The 9,192-nt window shown below is 39.2% G+C and overlaps 1 long non-coding RNA gene and 1 pseudogene across 1 annotated transcript; one reads left to right on the plus strand and one right to left on the minus strand.

The window, feature by feature from the left end:
* Positions 1–4,663: 4,663 nt before the first annotated feature.
* LOC140938296 (uncharacterized) lies at positions 4,664–5,732 on the minus strand (annotated as a pseudogene).
* Positions 5,733–6,276: 544 nt separating this feature from the next.
* LOC140936739 (uncharacterized) lies at positions 6,277–8,046 on the plus strand. The gene is made up of 3 exons (XR_012165408.1): positions 6,277–6,559; positions 6,792–6,941; positions 7,314–8,046. It is a non-coding gene; the product is annotated as an uncharacterized lncRNA (long non-coding RNA).
* The last annotated feature ends 1,146 nt before the right edge of the window (positions 8,047–9,192 follow it).

Genomic DNA, 9,192 nt, shown 5'->3' on the forward strand with positions numbered 1-9,192 from the left:
TCATAGAAAATGGGAGGCGCGCCCCTCCTACACGCCTTACGCTCTTAGGGCGTGTAAAGATCGCGCGCTTCGCGCGCATAAGACTCTGACGCTACGCTTTACCGATTTCTTTACATATTTTGAGGAAAATCCCGACTGTCTTGCAGTCTAGACACACTACAGGGTCTACCGGTCAAAGGTGCTGGATGATTTCAGCGCTTCAACTTGCCCTTCGCAGAACTTGGTGAAGTGTTTACAAACCAAACGCTCGCTGGATAGGAGGCCATCCACTGACCATCCAAGCGTTCAATCAGATCAGAAAGCTTTGAGTGAGATGAGGCGAAGCATCCCTAGAGTAATTAACACGTCTTTTAAGTCTTCCAGTTCAATCAATTCGGTTAATTTCAGCAGAATAATTAACAAGAAATTTCCAACAGAATAATTCTAAAAAAATCTAGGAATGCCTCAATGGATCGCACTCAAACAAAATAAAACAACAACAACGACGACAACAACAACAAAAACGAAAACTTGTGGCGCAGTAGTACAATCGCGTGCTGTATCAGTTCATATGAACTTGTGTGGCCTTTGGTGCCGTGAAATTAAGACCAGTGTTTCTTTAAATATTTAACAATTATTCCACGAGGGCGCGTTGGATATGAGATGATCGATAGCCAACGAGGCGCATAGCGCCGAGTTGGCTATAATCATCTCTTATCCAACAAGCGCGAGTGGAATAATTGTTTTATTAAAAACGCCCACAAAATCTCGTTGAATCTCCCCGACTAGAACAAAACCGGAAAAGACAAGGGACTTCCGCTATTCACATGTCACACGTCTATCAAAACTGTCAATGCGGGAACGGACTCGCCTGGACTGCATGAATGAAAAATCAAAACAATAAGTTTTTTAAAAACTCATCGGGACTCTAGGATTTTACACAGCAGAACAGCTAAAAAAAACCTGGCAGATAATGTGAAGGAAAAGAATTTTTAAGTGACAGCCGTCGAGATTACTGTGAATTTGGATTTTCGGTGCAGTTATAAAAGTAAGAACAAACGAGAAAAACTATTACCTCGGTCGCTTGTTATGAAGTTTTTTGAAGCCACAAGCTGGTTTTGCTAAAGGAGAAAAGAAGCTATACTGCCACCTCAATTGCTCTAGTGAATGACTGCATAGCCTGTATTTGTAACTGGTTACTTGTGATTTATATTCTTGATGTTGGATAAACAGGGCGCAGTTATCTATCGGCGAGTGACTCGATCGGCGAATGGCTTCGCGATCATGAAGAAACAACACTTGTCTTCTTTCGTAGCTGGTCAAGGTACTTTAGTTCCATGTGTTTTCATGTGTTTTTCGACAAACTTTCAAACAAGCTCTTGTGGCTTTTTTGTTTGTTCTTGTCTTGTTTCTTTCGATGGAATTGCATTTCTAGTATTCTAAGAAATGAATTGAAACGATTTGCCTCGGGCGCCGTTCTATCCTTCCCGAAAAAAAATCTCAGCTAGCTGACGCGTGCAACGACCATATATGGAGAGCATGGTGTAATAGCTCATATGCCATAACGGCTAAGCCAATCAAAATGCCAGAATTGCATTATCCAACGATTCAGTTTTTAATAATCCTCAATGGATTAGCCTGCGTAGCATGGCGGTTTTGGATGGGCGCGCTAAGTAATAAAGGCGGGCCAAAAACCGCGAGGAGATTGGGGCGGGAGCAGGGAGCAACTTGAAAAACCGCCTGCATGGAAAGGGGGCTTTTTGGAGTCGGACCGTACGCCAGCGTACGGATCGTTCCGATTGGTTCAGAATGTTCGCCCGTCAATCAAATAATTTGGTAATCTCCCATGGGATCCGGGGAGTTTCGAGGGACTGAACAAATCATCACCGCAAAACAAAAATATCGATCTTGAATATTTGACTGGAAAACAGGGAAATTGTATTGAAGCCTAAGGGACTGGTCAAAAAGTATAGGTGGGGGTGGGCCGGAGCAGAGAGGGGGTGGGTCATGAGGTTTTGAGCCTTGTGCCAGGGGTGGGTCGTGCAATTTTCAGCTACCCTTAGGGGGTGGGTGACCCTATTTTATTACATAGATAGGCACTAACTACTAACGAGACAGTTGACTACACTTGTTAAATAAAACAGAGCCAGCTGGAATTATTGCTAAAATACTCACAAACCTGTTGTGCGATAAAATACAAAGGGTGACAGGCCGCACATCTATACGGGCATGGAACCCTCTGTTAACCTTTTTTTTTGGCTCTAACGAGCATGTCCTTTAATGATTTTCCTTTTTTGTAAGGAAATGATTGGTGGTTCTTTAAAAATTTATTGAAGTTATAGTTGGTTTTGTATTAGATTCCATTTTTTCATTCAAGCTTTCTTTATAGTAGACACTGAGGGCTGGTATTGTGTCACGAATGGCAATATTTCTTTTTCCTCCTTTAGGAGTTTAGACTCCCTTTTGTGAATTTTATTTCTGATAGTAGGTTTTCTATCAAAGATTGTGGGTAGCCTCCGATCATCAAGCGTTTTTTTTTTTAATTTGAATTGTTTTCCTCAAAGTTGTTTCTGAGGAGATATTAACATTTGGAGGGTGACATGAGGTGAAATGTGTGTGCAAAAAGGTTTCCGTTTGTTTAAAATGTGTCTTTGCATCACGGATAGATTTTTCCTTGAATCTTGTGCCTTTGTATACAACCGTGTCTAAAAACGTAGTCTCAGCATCAAATGTTTCGGCCGTGAATTCAATAGTTGGGTGATGTAAGTTTGCTTGTTCAATGAAGGCTTCGATGTCTGGTTTACTCATGTCCCATAGGGAAAAGATATCGTGTATGTAGCATTTCCAAACTGTTGTTCTAAAGACAGGATTCCTTAGAGTCGTTGTTTCATATATGTCATGAAAATATCGGCAAAGGAATCAAAACTGCTGTCTTTGTGCCGATTGCAGTTCCATGATTTTGTAGGTAGTGCTTTCCATTGAAGTGGAAGAAATTTTCTTTAAGGATTAATCTAAGCATTTCTGGCAAGCAATGTGTAGGAATGGGTTGTCTTTCATATGCTTTGTGACATGCCAGACAATTTCAACAACAACAACACCAAAAGCTTTATTTGCATGACCATAAAGGAATTACAGTATTGCAAAAGCTATTAATTATTATTAATTTCAATATACCCTTGTTTTGCTGTATATTTGTGTCAAGACTCATAACATCCATCGAAACAAGAAATGTTCGGTTTTTCACATTTGTCTTTTCAGTGAAAGGTATGATTTCTGTGATTTCGATATTGGTTGTAGCAGTGTATCAACAAATTTTGTCAAGCACAGAACAAGGTTTTATTGGATTATTGGATTATTAAGAGGAAACAAAACATCCATGTTTTAACTAGGGGGTGGGTCATGCAATTTCCAACCTTGCTTTAGGGGTGGGTCAGTCACTTTTTTGCGAAGGGAGGGGGTGGGTCATGTGTTTTTTTATCAACCACATTTGTAAATGCTCCGGCCCAACGCCCCCCCCCCCCCCTATACTTTTTGACCAGTCCCTAAACAGGAAATGGCCATTTACAGTCTTCCTCAAAGGAGAGATGTCATGGAAATTTTGTCAACAAGTTTTGGCAAGAGCATGATCTTTACTGTCTTTGCTATGGCCAAAGAAGAAATATCCTCATCGAAAACCTGTATGATTACAATTTCCCCTCTAAAAAGTACTATAGACAACCAGATATCGGAAATGTTGTCGCTGAGCTGTACAGCAATGGACCTTATGACAGAAACAGTAAATTTGCGTCGAGAAAGTCCACCTCAATTTTCTCTGTTACACGGTGTTAGAGAATAACGCACTCCAGCGCACTATATCGAAAGGTGTCCGCGATTGTGGTCGATGAATCGCATACAGTAGAAGAAAGACGCACAGCGTAATTCTCCATACTTGCTGTAGCTTGAGTTTAAGCGACAACTCAAATCTGAAGATCGCGCTATACGTAAAAATACAACATCCTGCAAACAACATTTAAAACAAAACATTCACGGACAATGAAACTACAAACCAAGGCTCCTTGGTTTGTAGTTATCCAGATCTAGGCATTTTAGTCGGAAAAGAACAAAGTATTTATTTAGGCTAAGGTATTTATTTAGGCGTAATAAAAAGCTTTAGGCTTTAAGGGTGGTCAAAGAAATTAGTACTTTACAACTGCATCTGAGATCAAAAAATTCTAATCAGCAACACGTACAGAAGCATTAACCACAGGAAATAATTACTCAATATGGATGAAACAAACCAACTTCATGACCTCTACATAAATGTAAGACTTAGTGCAGCAAAAATAAGATCTACTCAGTCAAGCTTAGAACGCAGTGTAATCACGTATGCGCTAGATAGCAACAAAGAAAAAACCTGTGTTTGTTCAAGCAAACTCCAATTTCGGCCAAGGTCACGTTTTACATTATATCACGAGCTTCTGTGTAGTGTTTAGGCTGTCAACACTTCATTTCTGATTGGTTGGGAAAACTGAAACCAAACAAGTTGTCAACAGGATGTCAAAATGAGTTGAAGGGGGCGGCAGTTGAAAAGGCCACGAATACGAATCCGAATTATTCAAAATAAACCGACCTAGTTCAGCCCGGCTTACACTCTTATTACGAGTTCGTAATAACATTAAGGCAAGTTCAATCTCAAGATGAATTCTCAACCAAACAGAGTATTTTTGCGAATAAAGTAGTTCTTGCGTCCAGAGACCCAGTCAGGGCTTATTATAAAGACTGAGCTCCTACTTGATTCGGTGGCTGGATGAAAGAAGCACTGTTTGTCAATGTAGGGGAATTCTTTTGGGAAACGAGAAAGCTCGCTTTGAGGCCTTCGCGCGACTAAGCTCTGGGTCGTCGTAGCACATCTTCGGTACTTGGTCGCTGGCGCTTTGAGAATGCCGACACCGAACTTGTAGGCCTACGACTACTGCTTCAGCTAATTTGAGACGCATTACTACAAGGCCTTTGAAGGGCACTTCTAGCTCGTGCTGTTGGTGATGGCTGGATTCCTTGAAGGTTTATTCTTGCGGGATAATTATATTCTGTGGTGAAAAGGCAACTGGATAGCACGAAGAGTTTCCGACTTCCGTGCTTCGTCCCATGCCGTTCTCATCTTTAATCCTGTCGGAATGCGAACGTTCTGCAACGGGACACGTTCTCCTGTGAAACTTGTTGTGTATTTGCTTTTGAAATTCACATTGTAAACTGGGGGTACACTGTAAAAACAGATCAGTTATGGTAACTATATTAAAAGGTTATAACCAGTTGCAAAAGGTAATTTTAACCTAAAATAAACTAGTTAAAATCGTAACCTTTATGTTATTGGTTAGATTAACCAATGATCAGCAGTTGTTGTGACGGTTATAATTCCGTTAGAATATCGACTGGTCAAAATAACTTTTCATGGCAGTCAAAATAACGAAACCAAATGGTTAAGCAAATGGTAAAAATGTGCATCTAACCTGAAATCAATTGGTTAAAATCTTTTATTAATTATTGTTGGTCATGACTAACCAATAACGATCCGTTATTTAGAGCTATGAAGTAGGTTAAACACTGAATGGTCAAAACTGACTTTTCCGAGGGGTTAAACTGAACGGAAAACCACAGAAGGAAATGGCTACACAAACGGCGGGTATGAGTTTACAACAACAGATCATAAAAGCCTTGTACCCAACCTTCAACGCAGACTTTTCCCTTACGCTAAAGAAAGAACAAATAATCAGCATTTATTATGGGATTTAGGATAGGTTAAGATTGAATAGCCAAATCAACTTTCCCCAACAGTTAAAATATTTTAAATGACTTGCATCCAACTCGCGTCTTGCTTCAATGACTGGGCTGGTACGCGCGCGCGAGAGGCGAAGTCGCGTGACGCGAGGACTATTTTCTTCTCTGACGTTTCCCTCGACGGACTAGCCGAGAGAACTAATCGTCATCTCGGTGAAATGATTCTTCAAGATGTCCTGTACAGGTTATGCCATTCAAATCAATGCTGAGCACCTCGAAAAGCCAACAGCTATCCTCGCGTGTTTTCAAACAATACTTTCGTGTTTTTCACCGGTCACAAAATTCCAGCGGGTTTCCGGTATTTGTCTGAAGTGACCTAAAGTAACTCTATTTCGTCACGTCGCGAACCCTAAATGGCGTTAAATGTTCTCAGTAAATTAAAAATCTTACTCAGTAACCTTTTTATAAGCTTAAACTATTTCATGGTTGGAAACATGTTGGGCGAGTTTACTCGAAAAACAACTGAGGGTTTTCAGAAAATGTTGCATTGTTTCCTGTCAACTGTAGTATGTTACTTAACACCTTGACGTTAATCTACTTAGCTAGCCAATGAGAGACTTGGAATTTCAAAATCAATGCCAAATTCGGCTCTCATAGTTCAGTTTTTTAGTTTAACCGTCTTGCGCCAAGCTGAATTCAGTGCTCTTGGTTCATTGCTGCGAAAAGAAACATTTTATATTTCGCCTGGATAAAGCCCCTCAGTTAAAAGTCAATGGGAGCTCGTTTCCTAGCCACGGACAGCAATGGAGATGTGGCAAGTAAAAAGGTAATGTGATTTCAAATATATGCAAGTCCGAAGATACCCTGCGACTGTGCGAGCAGAGTCTCCTTCGATCTTCCCAGATAAGTCGACTTATCTAGGAAGATCGAACGAGACTCTGCTCACAGGGTAGTCCGAAGACAACGTCTTCAGAATAGATCTCTCACTTGAATTTCAGTCTTTACTGCTTCTATAAAATTCTTAGCTAACGAATACCTTGCAAATCGTTTATTCAAAGGAGGATGATAAGAAGATCACGACAGAATTTACTTCAGTTGACCGCCTGAAATAGATAAGCAAAATATCTGCCCCGTCGACTAAAGACAAATGAACACAGGCAAAATCTCGAAGACTTGTTTCACCGACCTTCACTGAAACAGCATGACCGGTATGTATTGCTTATTTTTAAACAGAACTCTAAATCGTTTTTAAAATTATCTTTTTGCAAATAAATAGACGCGTTTTGAGACAACCCCACGTACTTGCGTGGCCCTTTAAAGTTTTCTTAATGTTCAGTACAGTTGCACAGATTTTCCGGTCGTCGGATGACTATCTTAATTGCAATATTGTACTGCTGTTACAGAGCTATCATACGCTATTACAAAGCTTTTTTTTTAATTGTAGCTTTGTGTCGCGCGTTGCTCACGATGACCACGCACACGCGTGCGTGCGTGTTCCCCACAGGCGTATCGCTGAAAGACTGTAATTTTTTCTGCGTTAACCAGTGAACTTAAAAACGAAATATTTTCGTTTATTTCAGAAATATCACCAAATTTGAACGACTGAGGGAATAAACAACTTTGAATGAAGCTCGGCGAGTACCCATATTTTCATTACAACGAGACAAGTCCTGATCCGGCGGATGAGTTACCCTCAACGAGCCACTGCTTGGAATAGGATCTTTTTTTGCTTTCTAGTAGAAAAACATGGCTTGTAGAACAATGAAGGGCACTGGTAGTTTTTAGATCATACGCTTCGCTTCAATCATTAGCAAAAGAAAGAAAGTTACATGTACAGTGGGTGAGGAGTTAACTCTTCACTGGCAAGATCTTACAATTATTATATCATTGAATCTCACGAAATTCTTAATTCCCTTTGTATTTGACAAAGTATTTTTGGCAGGAAAGGCACTTATACCTTAAGGGTTTAATTCAATCAAAGTACTGTATCACTATTGACCCTGGAGTTACTTGAATTTTTTCTGCTTAAGGATGTTTCTGTTTTACAATCATATGCCAGTGTATAAAGTCTTGTTTTGCAGTCTTGTGAGAGACATGCAGTATTCTAATTTAAATTTGCTATAGTTTAGGAAGCAGGGCTGATTGTTTAATCATTCCTTGTTCTGCTTTAAATACTTGTATTAAGAAACATAAGCATTTTTTACTTGCAATGTTGTATGATTATCTTTTTTATGAAGTTATTGGTCAACTATGTTGTTGTTGTTGTTTGTAGAGAACGGTTAACATAACCATTAAAAATGTTGCTGAAGACTATTATTGTGAGGTTAATGTAATTCATTATTATCAGTTAAAACAACCGTTTTCTTCTAACCCATATGGAATGGTTAAAGCTACCACCTCTTGACTATTTTAAATGGGTTACCAAAGATTCATCACTAGTACCCAAAAAACTGGTTTACCATGACCACAAAAAATGGTTATTATAACTTATCTGTATGGGTTGAAACATATTTATCTTTTTATTTCGGTTATAACAACTAAAAATTTAAAGTTATTTTAACCAAAAAGTAGAGGTTATGACAAACAAGTCATAAGAAGTGGCGTGGGCTGTGGTAGAAACAACCATTTTTAAGGGTTAATGTAACCCATAAAGAAAAGTTATTTCAACGGGAATAAAAAATGGTTAACCTGAACTATATTTTTTTGGTTACTGTAACCTAATACAATACGGTTACCTGGGATTCAAATCTTAACCATTTTTTTGGGGTCACTATAACTGGTCAGTTTTTACAGTGTAACCACGCATTTTTCAGAGATAAGTGAGCTTAAGTATGGAGTAAAACGCTGAACTAACTTTTTTTAGAAAAATTAAGTCAAAAGTTCTTTATTTTTTCTCAGATAATGACTATGTGAGACAAGTAGATTATACCAAGGGCTGTTGAAATCCACAGAGAAAACTGGGGGTTACACCACGCATTTTTCAGAGATAAATGGGCTTAAGTATGAAGAAAAACGCTTAACTGGCTTTTTTTTAGAAAAATTAAGTCAAAAGTTATTTTTCTTCCCAAATTTAAGAGCGTACTCGTTAACTGGCACAAATGCAATGATAATTGTAACGAGGCTTAAAAATGTTTAAATATATAATATATGGGAAAAATCTCTCCAAGTTTTCGAAGTTATTTACATTTTTGGGAAAATGTGGTCTGCAAATTTTTAAAATACGGGCTGTTTTGCAGACTGAAAATGCCTGGACTAAAAGGCATATCATTGAAAGGGGATGCTTAATGGTCAAAAGTGGTATATAAAAGGGTGAGAAGGGAGAAGCCAGTCTAGTCCCTAGGCTTTCTCGGCTTGGTCAATCCTGGACTCTACCGTGAGCTGTGACGTCACCGAGAGATACTCACCCTTCAGTCGAGTGATCGTAGCACTTTGTATACGCAATAACCACCTTTGCACTTG

The sequence above is a fragment of the Porites lutea genome, chromosome 5 (assembly GCF_958299795.1).
Source record: "Porites lutea chromosome 5, jaPorLute2.1, whole genome shotgun sequence".
Classification (NCBI taxonomy): domain Eukaryota; kingdom Metazoa; phylum Cnidaria; class Anthozoa; order Scleractinia; family Poritidae; genus Porites; species Porites lutea.